Source organism: Lathyrus oleraceus, chromosome 6 (genome assembly GCF_024323335.1).
Source record: "Lathyrus oleraceus cultivar Zhongwan6 chromosome 6, CAAS_Psat_ZW6_1.0, whole genome shotgun sequence".
NCBI classification, from domain to species: domain Eukaryota; kingdom Viridiplantae; phylum Streptophyta; class Magnoliopsida; order Fabales; family Fabaceae; genus Lathyrus; species Lathyrus oleraceus.
Genome location: NC_066584.1, coordinates 305,530,850 through 305,554,456, shown reverse-complemented (window position 1 = coordinate 305,554,456; position 23,607 = coordinate 305,530,850). Strand labels below are relative to the sequence as shown.

General features: G+C 38.1%; 1 pseudogene; it reads right to left on the bottom strand.

The window, feature by feature from the left end:
• Window positions 1-14,961: 14,961 nt before the first annotated feature.
• LOC127095350 (pumilio homolog 3-like) overlaps window positions 14,962-23,607 on the bottom strand; it is a 73,360-nt pseudogene continuing 64,714 nt past the window's right edge.

Here is a 23,607-nt window from a genome sequence, read left to right as displayed (position 1 = left end):
CCAACTTGAGGACTTTCAGATATATGAGAGTATCATCCCTATCTTTTGTGACAATACTACTGCTATATGTTTAAGTAAGAACCATATTTTACATTCCAGAGCGAACCACATAGAAATTAAACATCATTTCATCAGAGACTATGTTCAGAAAGGGGTAATAAGTTTAAAATTCATAGATACAAACCATCAATGGGATGATATCTTCACAAAACCCTTAGCTGAAGATATGTTTTCCTTCATTCTAAAACATTTAAACATGGAAGATTACCCATAATGATTCTGAACTCGTGTTTCTCTTTGAATTTGTTAAAATAGGCTCTGACTTAATCATTGTTGGTTATTTGGTTCTGGTTCTGATACTTCTACCACTTAAATGTTATCTGGATTAGAATCCTTCTGAATCAGAAACCTTTTAGTATTCTTGATGTCAGAAACATCAACATGTGACCTCTCAAATTTGTGGCCTTGGATCTTCTAGACAACTGTTTAGCTCAAAACTCAAAAGCCAAATTGTTGAGATCTCCTCGAGTAGTGTGCATATTCTTGAGATTAGACAACCATCATTAGCTGCATTTAATTCTCCCTAAGCATGTCAACTAAGATTTATGGACTAATTATGATTGTTATTTCCTATTATTTTAATGCGCTGTCATTTTGCATGTTAAGTGGTTATGTATATATATTCTTCACATTTCTCACTTTCACACTTTTCACTCATAAACCTACAGAAACCCTTTTATGCTAATTGTTCTCTACAACTTCTTCAACCTTCATCAACAACAACAATATTTATCTTCTCCAAATGCCAAATGGATTGTCAACAACAACAGGTTTACAATTATTCTCAACAAATGGAAGCTACTGAACAACATGTTGACGCCCCACAACAAGCTTCTACTTAATCTGCTACAACCTCTATAACTGCCTACAAAGAACCCCACATTCTTGACTGTTGCATCTCGAAAAATGCGATTCCTCGCAATGGTCGCGGAAAAATGTTGTTTGAATAGAGTCGCCACCGAACTTTATTTATCCCAATGAATGGATAGGAAAATATCGACAAAACCTTTAGGAAATGGAATAATGGTCGTCGCAACCATATTGGGGTTCGGGAGTGGATTACGTAAGGGGAAGGTATTAGCACCCCTTACGTCCGTTGTACTCAACGGGAACCTTTTAGTTCTAATGTGCGTTTTGAGTGTTAATTTATGTTTGTTTGTTATCTTTGGGTTATAAAATTATTAAAAATAGAAATGGATGAGAACCTCAGAAAGGGAAAAGGGAGGTTTTTTACTAGTGTGCTCACGAAGATACAACAATCTCCTGCCTACGTATCCTTATGGTATAATAAGGAAATCAGAGCATTCGTAGTTCGGGGAACTACGGTTGGTTGGTGTCTTTTAGTGAACAAATGTTTAGATCGTGTTCTAATGGCTAAACGTTGGCCTGTTTACTCTCGGCGGAGGCTTAAGCATTGGTTTGTTGTACGCATTAGAAAGGATTAACAGTGTTATTTCTAAAAATAGTTTAGGCCACATGGGGGTGACAAGTTGGATTAATATGTTTGACATTTTGTTTGGTTGAGATGTTTTTTGTTGGATGACGATTACTCGGATAGTTGAGTAAGACAACTCGTATCCTAACAGTCGAGAAAGGGAATAGAAGACTCTATACCACTTTCTTTTTCATCCTTAATTGTAGAAAGGATTTGATAATAATTAAGGTGTTTTAAATGGATGACAGATACTCGGATAATCGAGTGAGACAACTCGTATCCTAATAATTGGGAAAAGGAATAGAAGACTCTAGACCTCTTTCTGTTTCATCTGAGTATTCATGAAAATAAGGTTGTATATGGTTGACGTATTTTAGAATGAACGACAAGTACTTGAATGACTGAGTAAAACAACTCATATCCAAGCATTTGAAAAGAGGAGTTGAAAGCTCAAAACCATCTCCTTTTCGTATAGTTTGTTAAGAAAATGATTTGATTAAGTTGTATGTTTATGGAAAAATGACAATTGTTCGACTGACCGAGTAAGAGAACTCGTATTCAACCAATTAAGGAGAGAAGTTGAAAACTCAAAGTCAACTCCCTCTTCATTTAGCTTACGGTGAAAATAATTTGATTTTATCGGAGTTTGGAGGTTTGTAAAGGAACGACAATTATTTGACTAACCAAGTAAGAGAACTTGTATTCAAATAGTCGAGGAGAAAAATTGAAGACTCAAAGTCATCTCCCTTTTCATTTCTTATTATAAAAGGACTTGATTTATTTGTGCTTGGGTGAATTAGAAATGACGATTATTCAATTAACCGAGTAAAAGAATTCGTGTTCAAATAATCGAGGAGAGGAGTTGAAAACTCAAAACCATCTCCTTTTTATTCCTAAATGAAATAGTATTTAATTGTGATTAAGTATTTTAATTTGATTTTAATAAAGAATACTCGATGTTGGATAGAGGTTTTAAATTTGTATTTTGTGAATGAATTGAATTTATTTAGTGAATAGTTCATCTAATCAATTAATTAAAATCGAATAGGTCTCACTGTAAGAAGGCCCAAGAGTAAGCCATGTGAGGTTGATAGCGATGCTTTAAAAGCGATCGACTTACAAAAGGTATTTTGAAAATGAGCTCGACATTGAATCGAGAAGTATGTGATTTATTTTCGAAATTGGTTTGAATGATTTTTAAATCGGTGAAATCGACATAATCTTGTCACAATTGTAACACGCCATACATATGTATTCAAGACTTGATACAAATAAGTAAATACAAAATAATGATAGTAACTATTTAATTAAAAAAATAAGTAACTATTTAAATTACAAATGATAGTAATAATAATATAATTAATTAATTAAAAAATAATGGATTATTTGATTAAATAATATAAGTAATTAAATAGTAATGATATAAATAAATAATTAAATAATTATCATTAGGTATTATTAATAATAATAACAATATATATATATATATATATATATATATATATATATATATATATATATATATATATATATATATATATATATATATATATATATATATATATATATATATTATATATATATATATATATATATATATATATATATATATATATATATATATATATATATATATATATATATATATATATATATATATATATATATATATATAACTTTGAAAGATAGAAAATGAAAGAAAAAAACAAAAAAAGAGTAAGAATAATTAGGCTTGAAATGAGAAGCCCAAATCTGGGCGTGATACTGAATAAACAGGGGGGTCTTATTAACAAAAGTAGTTTTTAAGCCCAATCCGAGGGCCCAAAACGTAGGGAAAGGAGGCTGAGCCCGGTCAACCTTGTTGACCTTCTATGGAAGCTCTTGACCGTCAGATCCATTAACCTGACTTGGTCAAACAAATGATGGAATTTGATGGGCAGTGCACTGTAAGGAATTGGTGGGGAGTCCATACAGGATTGCCTGGTTGACCAAGGTCAACCCAGGCGTGGCCTTCCTACATGGAGCCACTTGGCACATCAACGGAGGCTCCAAACGGTCATTTAAAAATATAAATGAGAGAGAAATCCCCATTTGTTCACTTTCTCTCTCTCTCTCTTCGATTCCACGCTCAGAGTTACTCTGCAACTGACCTTCTCTTCTCCGTCATCTCTACGGCCAACACCTGCCGGAGAAGACGGTGGCGGCCGCCACCCCAAAACCTAAATTTCTAAACACAAACCCCACCTATTTTCGGCCGGAGAATCCAAATCCAACCTCAATTCTTCCAAAATCTCTCTCAAACGGTCGGATCGGCGCTCCAAAACAAGAACACAAACTTAAACCCTAACTTCAATAATCTCTCACGCAACCAACGAACCCTAATTTGTCCTAACCATAAATCAAAACCTAAACAGTAATAAGCAAATAGTTGAAAACCCTAAACCTAATTCTAAAATTAGGCCTTCTATAGTTATAATTTAAGGAAATCATCAAGGGGTTTTCAATCAGTTTGGAAAGGTGAGTGAAGTTTAAGCAAAAAGGAGAACAAATCTACTTGGTTTCAGGGCGGTTCGCCGGCGACGCGAGTTTCTCCACTATAATTCAGATAAGTATCTTCTTTCAATCTTCTCCTTCTTCTGCTTTTCTTTTGGATGTTGTCCTGTTGTTTTTTCGAATATTATGTGTTTGATGTTTAACAAAAATTGTTTTTTGCTTGCTTCTTTTTTGATTCAACCTTCCTCCGTTCACTGTGTTCTTCTCTGGTATATATGATAAATTTTTAAGTCCTGAGATAACTTGTTAGGTTATCTTTTCCATCCAGATTTTATGGGATTGTTATCTTGTGGTTTTATTGTTGTTTGAATTGGATGTTCATTATGATCTTCTGGGTCAAGCTTTAATCTGTTCAAATCATCAATTTATTTTCCAGTTGTTTTTTAAGTGCTTATTTGAAAAGACTTTTAACTTTTGAATTGATTTTGTAGGTCACACAAATGAAGAGACCTTGATTGAAAGGAGTCTGCGCCTGCTCTAGTTGGAGGTTGATTTGGGGGCGCTTCACTTCAACAGGGGTTTTGGCAAATGGCTTTTTTTTAGGACTTTGCTTTCAGTCTGCTGGATTTCTAGCAGTTTTGGTTTTCAAGTCTTGGGTTTTAAAAAAAAATGTAATTTTGGACCTTTTCTTTGGATAATTATGTAAACACTTTTGGACTATTTGCAACATTTTGGATTAGGAATTTATTTATGTAATTAATCCTTTTTAGACATTTAAAAGCTTGCCTTAATATTTTATTTGTGTTAATAAAAAATGCTTAAACTTTATCTTAATCTGAAAATGGTTTGGGCCATAATGCAATAAAATGGACTCTTAACTTAGTTACCTTTAGCATATTACTATCAACCAAAATAAAAACATGACAAAAGGTCTAAAATGAAACATGTCACAAATATTGCAATTTCAACCTTAATCACAAAACCAACACATACGCCTACATATGGTGACTAGATTTAAAACCAACACATGCATGCTTCAAAAAATGCAAATTTAGTTTAAGGACTTATGAAGGGCTTAGAATTTTGGCACATGTATTTGAGATGTGAAAATGAGCTTAATAACAAGTGATCATAAAAAATAATCATGGCTCTTAGTACTTACTGATAATCAAATGGACTTTGGATTAGTAATGTAAACAGATTTGGACCACACTTTGCAATATTAATTATGGACACGTTTATGTGAATGGCCCTTTTTAAAACCAAGAGATCTCATGGATAAACCAAAACGGGCCTTGTTAACTAAAAAGTCCCAAAATGCACATACCATCCCATGCTTCAGTAATAGCAATAAGAGACAAATGCAACATATGTCTTCTTAAGGATCTCAATAGATGAAAATATCACTGAAGAATTGATGTCACTAAGGGCTGAGAAACCCTAAGATAGAACTTATGCCTTAAGATATAGTTCATGCCTTATGACATCTGGTAGTGAATGCTGGTGAAAGATTTTTCCTTACCCGAACAAAATTGGGGTATGACAGCTGCCCCTATTTAATTACCTCAAAACGGAAAGTAAGAATGACAGCAGTCTTCGTGTATTCACGGTGGGAGATAATTAAATACATAAAGACCCAAATTTTGTCCTAGGAAATGCAAGGAATAAAATACAGAAAGAAAATGCAGTGAGAAATAGTAAAAGACATTATCCTAAAGTAAAACGGAACAGCCAAGACTTTCTGGGAGTCGTCAGAACAATATCTTGGACATCACAGTCGAGATATGTTAGTAATGGAGTGACATCCCTAGCTAAATCTCAAGACTTTTCTAGGATGCTAGAATAGTATAAAGAAAATCTGGCATGAGACTCTTCATATTGATGAAGCAGCATCTCAACAGTAAAAATGAAATTCTCTGTATTTAATCGAAACAACATCTTATATGATAGAATTAAGATATTCCAGCAAGGGAAAGATACCTTAATTGAATCTAAGACTCTCTGAGGATATTATATCAGTATCTCTAAAAAAAATAATCTGAAATGAGACTCTTCATTTTGATGAAGCAGCATCTCACATAGTAAAAGTGAGACTCTCTGTATCGAGTCGAAACAGCATCTTATATGATAGAATTAAAATATTCCAGCAAGGGAAAGATACCCTAATTGAATCTAAGACTCTCCAAGGATATTAGAGCAGTATCTCTAAAAAAATATGAAATGAGACTTTTCATTTTGATGAAGCAGCATCTCAAATAGTAAAAGTGAGATTCTCTGTATCGAGTCGAAACAACATCTTATATGATAGAATTAAAATATTCCAGCAAGGGAAAGATACCTTAATTGAATCTAAGACTCTCCGAGGATATTAGAGCAGTATCTCTAAAAAAATCTTAAACGAGACTCTTCATTTTGATGAAGCAGCATCTCAAACAGTAAAAGTGAGATTCTCTCTATCGAGTCGAAACAACATCTTATATGATAGAATTAAAATATTTCAGCAAGGGAAAGATACCTTAATTGAATCTAAGACTCTCTGAGGACATTAGATCAGTATCTCTTAAAAAAAATCTGAAATGAGACTCTTCATTTTGATGAAGCAACATCTCAAATAGTAAGAGTGAGACTCTCTGTATCGAGTCGAAACAACATCTTATATGATAGAATTAAAATATTCCAGCAAGGGAAAGATACCTTAATTGAATCTAAGACTCTCCGAGGATATTAGAGCAGTATCTCTAAAAAAATCTGAAATGAGACTTTTCATTTTGATGAAGCAGCATCTCAAACAGTAAAAGTGAGATTCTCTGTATCGAGTCGAAACAGCATCTTATATGATAAAATTAAAATATTCCAGCAAGGGAAAGATACCTTAATTGAATCTAAGACTCTCTGAGGATATTAGAGCAGTATCTCTAAAAAAAACCTGAAATGAGACTCTTCATTTTGATGAAGCAATATCTCAAACAGTAAAAGTGAGATTCTCTATATCGAGTCGAAACAACATCTTATATGATAGAATTAGGAAAACATAACAAGGGAAAAATACCTTAATTGAATCTCAGACTCTCTGAGGATATTAAAGCAGTATCTTTAGAAACAAATGAGATTCTTCAAATCGATGAAGCAGTATCTCAAACAGAGAAATTAGATTCTTCAGATAAATGAAGCAGTATCTCGAATATTCGTTTGTTGGGAGAATTTTAAGAAAAGACTTCTTTTGAGGGAGATTTACTAGAAAGGCTATGTAGGAGGAAAATCTCATAAGAGACTTTTTAGGGTAACCTCTGCTTGGGGAGCAATGATTGTAAAGAAAAATGTTGGGAATATCATTATAAAGTTAAAAAATATTTTGCTGAGAAATAATTCCACGAGCATATGCAGGGTAATAACTTCATTTGGAAATGAGAAATGTCCAAGATATACATGAATGACCTTGGATCCTGATATTTTATCTTTGATTTTTGTATGACATTCCACTTTAGGTGGGAATTCCATGCATGGGATGGTGCATGGGATGTATGCAAGTATGCAATTTGCTGGGGATATTTGGCTGTGCATGTAGGAATGCGAATGATTTTTATTTTGTTGAAATTCCCATTTTGTGGGAGTGTTATGCATGAGTATGTTGATGACTGGTATGATTATTTCTTGGTGAATTTTCCTATTTGGTAGGAAGATCATGTATGTAATTGATGTACATGGCGTATGTGATGTATGCGGGTATGCAAATGGATAATTAGGATATGCCCCGGTTAAGGCATTTTGCTTTGGGGAGTGATGCCAGTAGTGTGGACTTTTTTATTGGGGTGACCAATGAAGATCAAGTTTTGATGCCCCATTAGGTGATTTTAAGAATATATTTGGGTTGCTCCAAGTCACTGAAGGGTTCAAACTTCTCAACACGCGATACTCCATCCATGATTTATTAGTGTTTCTGCTGGAAATGCAATGGAGCCTTGCCCTGATTTGGCTATACCATGAGTACATTTATGAGAGGTGTGAATTAGTGGTTGAAAGGAACATAGGTGTCTGCAAACAATCCTACACCCCTATGAAAAATGAGAACAAACTCGAAGACTAAGGGATTTGTACTTTTACTGTTTCAAAAGCAATTTTATCACTTTGTTCAAACATGTGTTTTATTTTCTCCAAGATTTTTAAGAGTGATGTTTATAAAAAATAAAGGTGCTTTGCAAACAAACAGATAAAATACAAAAATGATTTGGGCACAACTTTTGTTGAGAAAATTTCTCTTTTATTGATTTGACCCTTAAATGGGTGACTGTACATAAAGATGCAATTCCTTAATGAGGTCATTGCTGTGCATAGAAACAAAATGACAATAAAAATTGAGTTCACATTGAGTTTCTACACTGCTACGATCCTTATGTCTTTGATACTTCGAGCACCTTGCTCCTGAAGAGTGGGGTAAATTGATTCTTTGTCTTCGAGGGATATGTCAGATGCCTGAAAATAAAGCTCTTTGCCTTGGAATTAATCCCTAACTTTTGCCTGGACCGCCCTTTCGGGTTTTCGATCCAACGGGATACCCATTTTTGCCTGAGTCGCCCTTTCGGGTTTTCAACTCAGCGGGTCAATTCTTTTATTTTTTATCCCTAACTTTTGCCTGCATCGCCCTTTCGGGTTTTCGATCCACCGGGATAGCCATTTTTGCCTAAATCGCCCTTTCAGGTTTTCGATTTAGCGGCTTTTATTATTCCACTTTTTTAGGCGAAGTACTTTTTAACAACATCAGTATTGGTGGGAAGTGGCAACTCATCACCGTCCATAGTTACTAGGATTAGAGCGCCTCCGGAAAAGGCTCTAACCACCATAAATGGACCTTTATAATTTGGTGTCCATTTCCCTCTGGAGTCCTTATGTATGGGCAAAATTTTCTTCAACACCAAGTCTCCTTCTTGAAATACCCTGGGACGAACTTTCTTGTCAAATGCCTTTTTAAGACGCCTTTGATAAAGTTGACAGTGACCTAACGCTTTCAAGCATTTCTCCTCAATAAGGTTGAGCTCGTCGTACCTTGATTGAACCCATTCTTCCTCGTCTAGCTTAGCCTCCATCAAGACTCTCATCGAGGGGATCTCCACTTCTATAGGGAGAACTACTTCCATGCCATATACCAAGGAATAAGGGGTTGCCCCTATTAAAGTTCGTACCGACGTGCGATAGCCATGTAACGCAAAAGGTAACATCTCATGCCAATCCTTGTACGTGACAACCATCTTTTGGATGATTTTCTTGATATTTTTATTCGCAGCTTCAACAACCCCATTCATCTTAGGTCGATAGGGTGATGAGTTGTGATGCTCGATCTTAAACGTTGTGCATAACTCCTCCATGGTCTTGTTGTTGAGATTGAACCCATTATCAGTGATGATTTTGTTGGGAATCCCATATCGACATATGATGTTATTCTTTAAGAAATGGGCGACTACGTGCTTCGTGACATTCACATAAGATGCGGCTTCCACCCATTTGGTAAAGTAATCTATGGCCACCAAGATAAATCTGTGTCCATTTGATGCTTTGGGTTCTATCATTCCAATCATGTCGATGCCCCACATAGAGAAAGGCCAAGGTGATGCTATAACATTCAGCGGGGTAGGCGGTACATGTATTTTGTCATCATAGATTTGGCATTTGTGGCATGCTCTGGTGTAATGATAACAATCGGCTTCCATCGTTAACCAGTAGTAACCTGCCCTTAGGATTTTCTTTGCCATGGCATGCCCATTTGCGTGCGTGCCGAAATATTCTTCGTGTATGTCCTTCATAAGCTGATCAACTTCGTGTTTGTCCACACACCTTAATAAAACCATATCATAGTTTCGCTTGTACAATACCTCCCCGTTCAAGAGGAACTCTGATGCCAACCTCCGGAGGGTCCTTTTGTCAAGGCTGGAAGCCTCTGCCGGACATTCTCGCTTTTCCAGATACTGTTTGATATCAAAGAATCAGGGTTTACCATCTGGCTCTTCTGCTGTCGTTAGGCAATGTGCAGGTTCGTCAAAACGTTTAATTTCAATGTGAGGCTGATGGTTGGGCCATATTAATTTGTACATGGAAGCCAAAGTTGCTAAGGCATCTGCCATCTGATTCTCTTCTCGAGGAATATGAGAGAAAGTGATTTCGTTGAATTTTGGGAGTAGCTTCAACACATAATCCCGGATTAGGTTAGCATGTCTTGTTTCCCAATCACCTCTGATCTGATGTATCACTAGAGCGGAATCCCCGAATACTTCTAGTATCTTGATCTTCAACTCAATAGCTTCTTCCAACCCTAGTATGCAAGCTTCATACTCGGCCATGTTATTTATGCAAGTAAAATAGAGCTTTGCGGTGAACGGTAATTGGAAATTCTTGGGAGAAATCAGCACTGCCCTAATTCCGTGGCCTATTGCATTTGAGGCGCCATCGAACATGAGAGTCCAGCCTGCTTTTAGCTCAAGACTTTCCTCTAGTTCGGAGTCTTCAACATCCTTAACAGCCATGATGTTCTCATCTGGGAAGTCAAACTTCAAAGGCTGGTAATCCTCCAGCGGTTGGTGAGCAAGATGATCTGCTAATATGCTTCATTTGATTGCCTTTTGCGCAACATATTGAATATCATATTCTGATAACAACATCTGCCATTGGGCAATTCTACCAGTGAGAGTTGGCTTATTGAATATGTACTTGATGGGATCCATTTTAGATACCAACCAAGTCGTGTTAGTTAGCATGTATTGCCTGAGACGCTTAGCGGCCCATGCGAGTGCACAACAAGTCTTCTCGAGTAATGAATATCTGGTCTCGCAATCATTAAATTTCTTGTTCAGATAATAGATGGCATGCTCTTTTCTACCAGTTTCATCTTGCTGTCCTAATACACAACCCATGGATATGTCGAGCACGGTTAAATACATGATAAGAGGTCTCCCTTCTACAGGGGGCATCAGAACCAGTGGCTCTTGCAAGTATTCTTTGATTTTATCGAAGGCTATTTGGCAGTCATTATTCCACTCCACGCTTTGATTCTTCCTCAGAAGCTTGAATATTGGTTTACATGTGGCAGTAAGGTGAGAGATAAACCTGGCGATTTAATTTAGTCTTCCCAAGAAACCACGAACCTCCTTCTCAGTCCTTGGTGCAGGCATGTTCTGAATGGCTCGAACCTTGTCGGGATCTACTTAAATTCCCTTTTGTCTTACGATAAAGCCTAAAAGCTTCCCAGATCGAACCCCAAATATGCATTTGTTAGGATTAAGTCTCAATCTAAACTTCCTCAAACGAGCAAACAATTTCCTCAGGTTAGTGATATGTTCTTCTTCTGTCTGGGATTTGGCAATCATGTCGTCAACATACACCTCGATCTCTTCATGAATCATGTCGTGAAAAAGAGTCACCATGGCACGTTGATATGTTGCCCCAGCGTTCTTTAATCCAAACGACATTAATTTGTAACAAAAGGTACCCCAAGGGGTAATGAACGTGGTTTTCTCCATGTCTTCGGGATCCATTTTAATTTGGTTGTATCCAGAGAAACCATCCATAAAGGAAAATACGGAGAATTGAGTTGTGTTATCTACCAATACATCAATGTGAGGTAATGGGAAATCGTCTTTGGGACTGGCTCTGCTTAAGTCTCGATAATCTACGCACATGTGGACCTTTCCATCTTTCTTCGGTACTGGTACGATGTTGGCAACCCATTGTGGGTACTTAGTAACTTCCAGGAAACCAACGCCAAACTATTTTCTCACCTCTTCTCTGATCTTGAGAGCCATATCTAGTCGGGTTCTTCTTAGCTTTTGTTTGACAGCAGAGCATTCTTCTTTAAGGGGAAGCTTGTGGGTCACGATATCGGTATCTAATCCGAGCATGTCTTGGTATGACCAAGCAAACACGTTGTCATATTCGTGGAGGAGCTCTATCAATCTTGTCTTCACTGTGTCTTGAAGTGCGGCGCCTACCCTTACTTCTCTCTTGTCTTCTTCTGTTCCCAGATTGATAACTTCAACGTCCTCCTGGTGTGGTTGAATGACCTTCTCTTCTTGTCTGAGTAATCTGGCCAACTCTTCAGGGAGTTCGTAATCTTCCCCCATTTCATCTTCAACTTGGTAGATTGGACAATCAAAATCATATTGGACCTTAGCAGTGTCTTTATCAATGGTCTCGGTGGTGTTTCTGCATGTTATGATTTATGCAGTTTATTTATAAAGCGCGTGCATAAAAAATTGATGTCATTTTTGTAAATAAAAAACGAAAGGAAATGAATAAAAATTTGGATGCAAATCGTCATTTCATTAATGATAAAAACTCTTGAAAAAGATAAAGGAGGCCCTACAACACGCCACTGTGCCTTGGGCAGAGCATAGGGTTTTGTCTAAAATAATAAAATTACTTTTGAAAAATTTGGGGAACTTCCACAACCTTCCAGTTTGTTAGCTCTTCGTTAGGTGCGGCTTGCCGCATCCAACTAGTCACCCCCTCTTCGCGATCTCCATCACTGATCATCGCCACCTGTTTTCCAAAAATGTGGCTAGTGTTGGTGAACGTTTCCTCTACAGAAGGAATCTGCTCTTTGTCATGTTGGTTACCGACTTTATTTGACGATGGGTCATACCCCATGCCAAACGTGTCCCGTTTCTCTTTCACTTCCACCATTTTGCCCCAGTCTTGAGCATTTTCACTTTCCATAATAACCTTAGCTCCTTGCCACGAAGCCATGGATGGTCCTGATCTCGAGGTATCCAATGTTTGTTGGATGGCCATCATATTTACTACTTCCAAGGATTGGAATGGTGTCTCCGTTATCTCGCCATCCACCTCGATATATCGGAAAGATGTCAAGTGGCTAACCAAGATATCTTCCTCCCCTCCAATCACAATCATCTTGTCATTTGTAATGAATTTTAGCTTTTGATGCAAAGTGGAGGTGACAGCGCCTACGGAGTGAATCCAGGGTCTCCCAAGTAGGCAACTATAACCGGGATGTATGTCCATGACCTGGAACGTGATTTGAAAATAGTTGGACCTATCTTGGTTGGTAAGTCAACCTCTCCTATCACTGCTCGCCTTGAGCCATCAAATGCCTTTACGATTAGGGTGCTAGGCTTCATATTTATCCCTTCCATTGGCAGCTTTATTAAAGTGGTCTTTGGCATGACGTTCAGCGAGGAACCTGTGTCTACTAACACCCTTGATAGTATAGTGTCTATGCATTTAAAGGAGATATGTAGTGCTTTATTATGGTTCTTTCCCTCGATCGACAGTTCATCATCGTTAAAACCCAAAAAATTCCCAGTGGTCACACAAGCTATCACATTGTCAAATTGTTCTATCGTTATGTCTTTCGTGATATGAGCGGCGCTCAATACTTTCAACAACGAATTCCTGTGTGCTTCTGAGTTGAGTAATAAAGATAACATGGAGATTTTTGAAGGTGTTTAATTCAGTTGGTCCACCACTTTATAATCACTCTTCTTGATTATCCTCAGAAATTCCTCGGTCTCTTCACGAGTGACTGCAACTTTAGAAGACAGGTGCATGTCTTGCATTTCTTGATTAGGGACAGGGATCTGGACAACAACTTCCTTTCCTTTGGCTTTTGCAGAAGTATCAGCAGTCCTTGGCGCGAACACTTGGCCACTACGTGTCATTCCTGCCGGCCCCACAATCGAGGTGACGTATTGATGTCTGTCCTCATGGTAATTTGGTTAGCCTCAACTTGCTCTAACGTCATCTTGTAGTTGCTTCGCGTCTCGTATCGGTGTTGATTAGTCAGTGTGGCTGGATAAAGGGTAAAAAGGTTGGGTAAGTTTTTTGAATTTTTATGAAGCGTGATGTATAATGAAGATGCGAATGTCATGCGTATTTTATTTTCAGGGAATCGTTCGAGTTTCATTAGTTGTTAGTAATTTGAAGAAACAAGAAATACTTAGAATAGCAATAATTGAGTAATTTTTAAATATCATTCATTCAAGTACATAACATAGGGGTCCAAAAAAGGCCACAATTCAAAATACATTTGTTAAAGGAACAAAATATAAGACATAAGAAAATTAAATTGCAGGTTTTTTGGCTTGGAGCTCTTCTAGTTCCTCCTTGAATCTCTTCAGCAACCCTCTATAGAGCAGAATGAAACTGATTATGGCTGGAGGAGTACTATCTTCCTTCAACTCTTCAACTGCGCCTCTTAACTTCCATGGTAATTCTTTAGCCGCCCAATTACAGAACCCCACTAGCCCATTGAGATTTGCATGAAACTTATCCCTATATCCTTGCAAGAAGTCTATGGTCTTTTTAAAGGATTCATAGTCTTCAATCACATACTCTCGTTCCTTCAACCATATGGAGCTGTCTTGGTGTAATGACTCTAGCTAGTTCTTTCAATAGCTGGCAGACTCTTTTGCGTCTCTTACTTCTCGACACTTATCCTCCCATATCATGGGTGAAACCCTAGAAGCTTCGGTGGCTATATTCTTGAGTCGGCGTTCCTGATCTACTTCAGCCTTTGTATGACGAACAAAATTGGTGAGTTCTTTTATCTGAGCCCCAAGTGTATCTCTTATCGTCTTGTTTTCCTTCGTGGCTAGATGCCACCAACGCTCATTGTCTTGACATTCTTTCTGAGCTCGTCGTAATTGACCCTTAAGAGTATCTAGGAAATGGCCAGCTTGTTCTAGTCCCACTTTGATCTTTTTCCTCTTATGCTCCTCTTTGTTGAATTTTTCCACATGTGCCTGAAGCCGTGCCTCTTTTCTCTCAAGCTCTCACTTCATGGTGTTTTTCTCATTGATGATTTGTTGGAGTTTTATCTTCAATTCTTCATTTTATTTTTCTAGCTTTGCTAGGGTGGTTTTGAGTTCCTCCATTTCTTCAATAGGGACATGGGTGAGCTTAGGTTCAGGAAGAGGTACAGTTGTTCGAATGATGAATGGAATTTTGATTATCTCCACCCTTTCCTTTACCTAGTGAAAATATGGTTCTTTTGTAATCCCATTTGCTTTCCCTAAATCAGCTTTCCCTTTTTGATTGACATTCTTCCAAGCCTCTTTGATTCGTTGGAACAAGCTAGGATTCTCAACCCCAAAGTCAAGTAACAAGAAAGCTTCCAAAGACCTCGCCTCTGGAGGGCCTTCCATTGGGTAGCTAAGTTGTCTGAGTGATAGAACCGGGTTAGCATTCACACATCCTTGAGTTCTAATAAGTGGTAGATTAGGGAAATCCCCACAGTTGAATATAATGTCCATGTTGATGTATTCTTTGGAATACCAAGAAAGATCTTCAGATCGGAGTGATCCCAATCTCTGAGGCCAACTAACATCTGTCTGTTCAACCCAAGCACTTGTCTTCGAAAGATGTTCTAGAAACCACTGATATAATAAAGGAGCACAACAAGCAATCATTCCTTTCTTCTTAGTGTACCTATGGCTCATGTAATAATAAACATCAGCTAACAAGGTGGGCATTGGGTTTCCAGTAAGGAAAATGCAAATAGCAGCCATGTCTATGAAACCATCCATATTTGGGAATAGGACGATACCATAGATGGCCAACGCAATAGCAGAGTAACAAACATCCCAACTTTCCACCATTAGTAGGGTACGAGCTCTTTCCAAGAGAAAACTTAGCAAAAATCCTTTGGTACTCCCTTTGGTCTCTAGGTTAGCCTCTACTTCCTTTTCATCCATGTGAAGCGTGATAGAAATGATCTCAAGGGGCAAAGATTCATCTATCCCTTCAAATATTGGCTTGTTCTTAATAGGAATCCTAACAAGACGCTCGAATTCTTCCAACGTTGGTGCTAGCTGGAAGTCTTGGAATGTGAAGCATCTTAAAGGTATGTCATAGAATTGGGCCAGAGTCATTAAAGATGTATGGTCCACTCGTTGGTTGAGGATGCTGAGCAGATTGCCATAATTCTTCCCAAAGTTGATTCTGTATACTGGGTGCATCTGAGAGACCAGGTCACGTAAGCTCCTTAGATCGGGATCTTTGAACTTGAAAGAGTAAATGTTTCTTTTGATTGATTCCATGCTTCTTGAATTCCTGCAACTTATGACACTCAGATTCCTTGGAAATAAAATAATATGAATGTCATGTTATGAATAATGTTATGTATGCCACAGGTAGGTCAACATACAGGCCGTGAAAGTGGGTATCCTTGGTTACTAAACAAAACCCTTTTGGGAGGATGCTAAAGTTAAGAGGTTACCAAAGTCATCAATCACTATTTAGGAAGGTTATTGTCATGACGAAAGCTCATCCACCAATAACATCCCCAAAAAGAGTCTCGTCTGGGTGAGGCCTTCGTGTGGTCCCAAAGAGGAAGACTCCTAGTGGGTCCATACTACACAACTCTCGAGTCCAAGGTTCTAATAACGTTCTCAGAGTCATAGATCGAGGTTGGGAATACCACTGTAAGGTAGTAATACGCCCAAGGGATCTCATCTGATTGGGGCTTCCGTATTAACCCAATAAGTCTGGGACTTTTCAGGTAAATACTACATAACCACCAGTTATAATGCGTTAAAAGTGAAGGAGAATTGCGGTCCAAAATGCAGCGGAAATTAAAATTTTCTCCTTTAGAGATCCTTACGAATGGTCATGATCAGTGATAGAATATTTACCTTTTGTGACGATTGAAACCTTTGGTGCAGATCTCTTGTGACAATCAAAACCTTTGATGCAGATCCACGGAGCGATCACGAACGTTGAACGATGACAACGTCTCTACTCAGTCCATACGAACGGATTCCTTCAATCTCAGTGCTAGCTGGTATGAATGAAGGCTTTGAGTGAGAGAGAGAGAGAGAGAAAACGAAAGTAATGCAACTGTAATGAATGCTTCTGCACAAGGGTTCTATTTATAGAACCACTTGTGTGGGCTTCAAGCTAAAAAGCCCACTTAAGTGTATTTTGGCCCATATCTTATAATATGCCCAAAATCACTTAAGCCCATGGTACCTTACCATATTTCGCATTCTACTCAAGTACACCGTACCTTACGATGTTCTATAATTCACTTAAGGGCACCGTACCTTACGGTATTCCTTAGTTACTCTATCTCTCATCAATCTGTCCTTTGTGTGTGACCCTGTAGGTTTTCGTGACGTTGGCAATTATATTAAATCACGCATTTAACATAATAAACAGTGAGCGGTATCTAGCAACACATCACTGCTACCCAAGACACGAAAATGTCATGTGATCTGACAAAACCTTCTGTGATAATACTTATGTGTATAATTACCCTTTTGCCCTTATGTCTATATTGAACACAAGGCATAAACCGTGTCATCCTTGTCCAGTTCAATATTGGGCCCATAGACATTTATCCTGTTATGCAGGATGGGCAAATTCCATCTAGGTCACTCATGTCCCTCAGCATGCTTCGTGGAGTACCCATCAACTGTCTTTATGGTTATCCAGTTACGGACAATGTTTGATCAACAATAAAGCACTCGACTCTACATCTAGGGTCCATAGTGGTTTCAGGTCGAAGAGTGGTATACACCATTATCACCATGAGAATACCTTATGACACTTTGCATAACTTTCTATATAGTATTCTCATAGCGGGTCAATCCGGTATAAATATTACTCTTAATATTCATACTTATGTTTAAGACTTGATAACTGCTTATCCATGATCCATGAGATGTGATCATCAGTCTATATACATAATAGTCTTAATGCTTTAATGTCATCCCACTTCACAATAAAGCTTGACTACGGATACTTTAAGAATAGTGTCCTTATGTTTAATGTGATCTCATGATTAAGTCATACTTGATACATTAAACAGACTAGCTATTCTAGGAACTTTATTAAACAAACGTAATAAAGAAAAAGCCTTTTATTATTAATAAATAATTCGATACAAGTACCAAAAGTATTGGCCTCTAGGGCTTACACCAACAATCTCCCACTAGCACTAGAGCCAATCAGGCATACCCTTAATACCCATAGATCTAGTATGGCCATCATGCTTCTGCTGCGCAAGAGGCTTTGTCAGTGGGTCAGCAATATTGTCAAGTGTAGGTACTCTGCATATTTTCACATCTCCTCTATCTATTATCTCTCGAATGAGATGATAACGCCTAAGTATGTGTTTGGATCGTTGGTGAGATCTAGGCTCCTTGGCTTGTGCGATAGCCCCATTGTTATCACAGTATAGACCAATGGGATCCACAATGCTAGGAACTATGCAAAGTTCACTAATGAACTTTTTGATCCAAACAGCTTCCTTTGCTGCACTTGAGGCAGCAATATACTCGGCCTCGGTTGTAGAATCAACAACTGTATCTTGCTTTGAACTTTTCCAGCTCACAGCGCCACCGTTTAAGCAAAACACATAACCAGATTGCGATCTAAAGTCATCCTTATCTGTCTGGAAGCTAGCATCGGTGTATCCAATTACAACCAACTTTTCCTGACCTCCATATATCAAGAATGAGTCCTTAGTCCTTCTCAAAAACTTAAGGATATTCTTAACAGCTACCCAGTGAGCATCACCAAGATCAGATTGGTACCTACTCGTTGCACTTAAAGCATACGAGACATCTGATCGAGTACATAACATGGCATACATGATAGATCCTATTGCATATGCATATGGAATCTTATTCATGCGATCCCTTTCTTCCTTAGTTAAAGGGGATTGTGTTTTTGATAGACACAGGCCATATTGCATAGGTATGAATCCTTTCTTGGAATCATGCATATTAAAGCGTCTCAACACTTTGTCTATGTATGTACTCTGACTTAGGCCAAGCAGTTTTTGTGATCTATCTCTATAGATTCTGATTCCTAATATATAGGCTGCTTCACCTAGGTCCTTCATAGAAAAGCATTTCCCCAACCAAGACTTTACTTGTTGTAGGGTAGGGATATCGTTTCCAATGAGTAATATGTCATCTACATATAATACCAGGAAAATGATCATGCTCCCACTAACCTTCTTGTAGGCACAAGGCTCATCTTCGTTCTTGATGAATCCATATTGTTTTACTGTTTCATCAAAACGAAGATTCCAGCTTCTGGAAGCTTGCTTCAATCCATAGATTGATCTTTGTAACTTACATATCTTTTGGGCTTCCTCTAGTATGTCAAATCCTTCAGGCTGTGTCATGTACACATCCTCAAGAAGATTTCCATTAAGGAAAGCAGTTTTGACATCCATCTGCCATATTTCATAATCATGATATGCAGCGATAGCAAGTAGAATCCGAACAGATTTAAGCATTGCAACTGGTGAAAAGGTTTCATCATAGTCAATCCCATGAATTTGTTTATATCCTTTTGCAACCAGTCTTGCCTTATAGGTATGTACCTTACCATCCATGTCAGTCTTCCTTTTGAAGACCCACTTGCATCCTATAGGGTTAACTCCTATAGGAGGCTCTACCAAGGTCCAAACTTGGTTTGTGTACATGGAATCCATTTCAGATTTCATGGCTTCTAGCCACTTCTCAGACTCGGGACCAGTTATGGGCTCTTGGTAGGTCACATGCTCATCTTGATCCATGAGTAATACATGACCTTGATCAATTATGAGATATCCATATCTCTCAGGTAGTTGACGTATCCTGCATGACCTACGCTGGTCTTGTTCTACTTGAGCAGGTTGCTCTTCCACAACTTCTTGTGTTTCCTGCTCTAATTCCTCCATAGGTGTATCTATGCTTTGTGATTCTTGAATTTCTTCAAGCTCTACTTTCCTCCCACTGGTTCCTTTGGAAATAAAATCCTTTTCTAGGAAAACTCCAGTTCGAGCGACAAACACTTTGCCCTCAGAAGGATTGTAGAAGTAATACCCTCTTGTTTCTTTAGGATACCCCACAAATAAGCATTTGTCAGATTTGGGCTCAAGCTTAGTTGAAATTTGTCGTTTCACATAAACCTCGCAACCCCAAATCTTTATGTAAGACATATGTGGTTTCTTACCACTCCATATCTCATATGGTGTCTTCTCAACCTTTTTGGATGGAACACGGTTAAGTGTGTAAGTTGTTGTCAATAGTGCATGTCCCCAAAAGGAGTTTGGAAGATCGGTGTGAGTCATCATGGATCGGACCAAGTCTAACAGGGTTCGATTTCTTCTCTCAGATACACCATTCCATTGGGGTGTTCCAGGAGGAGTAAGTTGGGATAGGATCCCACACTCTTTCAGATGGTCATCAAACTCTAGGCTTAAATACTCACCACCTCGATCTGATCAAAGAGTTTTAATATTCTTACCTAGTTGGTTTTGTACTTCATTCTTGAATTCCTTGAACTTTTCAAAGGACTCTGATTTGTGTTTCATTAAATACACATAACCATATCTACTGAAATCATCAATGAATGTGATGAAGTACTGAAAACCTCCTCTGGCTGGTGTTCAGTGGTCCACATACATCAGTATGTATTAGGCCCAAAAGATCATTCGCTCTTTCACCTTTTCCTGTGAATGGAGACTTTGTCATCTTTCCAATTAAACAAGATCTGCATGTCTCATATGATTCATAATCAAAAGAGTCCAAGAGTCCATCTTTATGGAGTTTGGAAATGCGTTTCTCATTTATGTGGCCTAATCGACAATGCCAAATGTAAGTTGGATTTAACTCGTTAGGTTTCATCCTTTTAGTATTAATGCTATATATATGCATTTCGAGATCAAGGACATACAATCCATTGCTCATTTGTGCAGTAGCATAGAATATATCATTCAAATAACTTGAGCAACAATTGTTCTTTATTATAAATGAAAAACCAAACTTGTCCAAACAAGAAATGGAAATAATATTCCTGCTAATTGCAGGTACATAATAACAGTTCTCTAACTGAATTATTAAACCACTAGGTAAAGTTAATACATAAGTTCCTACGGCTAAAGCAGCAACCTATGCTCCATTGCCAACTCGTAGGCCAACTTCACCTTTTGCCAAATCTCTACTTCCTTTTAGCCCCTGCACATTTGTACAAATGTGAGAACCGCATCCAGTATCTAATACCCATGATGCAGAAGTAGATAAATTTATTTCAATAACAAAAATACCTGAAGTTGAAGTCTCTACTCCATTCTTCGTATCTTCCAGGTACTTTGGGCAGTTTCTCTTCCAGTGTCCGGTCTTACCGCAATGGAAGCAGGTGCCTGCCTTTGCTATGCCTCCACTAGGCTTCAAAGCAGCAACAGTGGGTCTGGGTTTGGCAACTTCCTTGCCTTTCCCTTTATCACCCTGCTTGGTGGGCCTTTTGTTCTGTCTCTTTCCATTTCCGATCATCAGAATGGACTTCCCTTTTGTCTTCAGATTCAGCTCAGCTGTTCTTAACATGCCTAGCAGTTTAGGAAGAGATTTATCCATATCATTCATATTGAAATTTAGGACAAATTGACTGAATCTATATGGCAACGATTACAAGATAAAATCAGTCGCAAGTTCCTTTCCGAGGGGAAAACCCAACCTTTCAAGGTTTTCCACATACCCAATCATCTTGAGTACATGGGGACTTACAGGGGCTCCCTCAGCTAACTTGCTTTGAAAAAGGGCTTTTGAAACTTCAAACCTCTCATGCCTTGCTTGCTCTTGATAGAGCATCTTCAAGTGTTCGATCATATCGAACGCTGCCATGTTCTCATGTTGCTTTTGCAATTTTGAGTTCATGGTAGCTAGCATGAGACAAGCAGTTTCATTGGCATCATCGACATGCTTCTTATAAGCATCTCTTTTTGCCTTAGGTGCAGAACTAGGAGGTTCCTCTTTAGGAACAGGTTTCTCCAAGACATACAGCTTTTTATCATGTTTGAGGACAATCCTCAGGTTTCGGTGCCAATCCAGGAAATTTGTCCCAGACAATTTTTCCTTGTCAAGGATTGATCGCAAGATGTTGTTAGAGGTGTTTGTTGTCATGGTAATCTACATAAGAATTAATGAAAATATAAGTATCAATAACATATTTAATTAGGCCTTTAATTAAATATGCTCCCACTATTTTACTCAAAACAAATGACCCACATCATTTGATTCGGAAAATCCCGTTGGAAGATTTTCTAGTGGGTCGAGATCCATATTTCACTTTGTTCTAAGTCCGCGTAGGCGGATTACATAAAACTAGGTTATTTAGGTAGGAACTCCTTCCAATTGTATCTCATACAACTCTTGAAAATTTCAGTTGGGTGAATAACTCCTTATTCCAATCCATCATATGGATCATTCCCAACTCTTGCTTCTAACTATATATAGTCTTATTATAATTTATTTAGTTAAGTTTGACCCATTGGTTTAGCAATTGGATATTACAATTATCCCATCGCACCTTACTAATATAGAACATGCACCTCGCGTAGGCGAAACCTACATTATCCGATACTAGTCTTGATGAGTGCTAAAACTTGGAAAGCATAAACTTAATATTGAATTTGAGGGAATTGTAATTGTTCTGATCTCACCGGCTTATTTATCATATAAATCGTCTCTCACATGCATCAACATATATTCACATGCATCAACATACATACACATGCATCAACATACATAATGAAACAGTTATGGCCCCTAGCGCAATTGTTCTCCCAAGCCAATGAGAGAACCTAAGTTAACCTAATAACGATCTAAGCTTCTCCAAGCAAGATCTTCAAGATTGTCCTCCTTTGATATTGAATTCTTCTCTTTCTTCATAACATTGTCTTCTTTTCTTTCTTCAAAACATTACATTACAGAAGAAACTCGTTTTACATACGAGGGATTGAGATGAGAGAAGAAGTTACATTAAGAGATTAAAAGGAGAGGCACGACACGCAGGTCGTATTTAAAAACCCAAAACAAAATGAAGGAAGACTAAGGCCATAAATGATCACCACAAGGCAATAATAATAAACACATTATTATTATTAATTTTAATTCCTTTAATTACTTAAAACCAAATTTAATTTCGGCGACCGATCACACTACGCAGAGTTAGCCGGGGGTTCCGCTGTGAGTGTGACGACCGTCACAAGCATGTTACGACCGTCACAAGCTTGTTACGACCGTCACAGTCCCATGACGAACGTCACGCGGCCAAAAACAGAAACGCCTAGAATTCTGGATTTGTGAATGTGACGACCGTCACAAAGCACGTGACGACCGTCACGTCCAGCTTGTTACGATCGTCACAAGCTCGTGACGAACGTCACGCGGCCAAAATAACAGAACTTTGAAACAGTCAACAGACCTGTTCCTAAAAGCCCTAAATTCACAACTCCTTGACGGCACAACCCTTGCGCCGTCACCAACCCTAATGCGCCAATTTCAGACCGTCAAACACACCTCGATTGTTGATTCAGTATGATTGATCAACAGGTCATTGCTTCACCATACTAATGCCGGATTCCGAAGCTAATGACCATTGATCGCTCAAAGGAAAACAACCATTTAGTGTTTGAATGAACGAAATAGAAACAGTATATCATATATACCGTACTTTGCATTAGGATTACTTATATCATATATAAGTTGATCGGTCTCAATTGCGTAACATATGGACGATCGATGTATCGCTGCTTCACCATACTAATGTCGGTACCGAAGCATAGTCAACATCAATCATCCAACTCGTACACTCATGATGCCAAATTTAATCACCCGTTT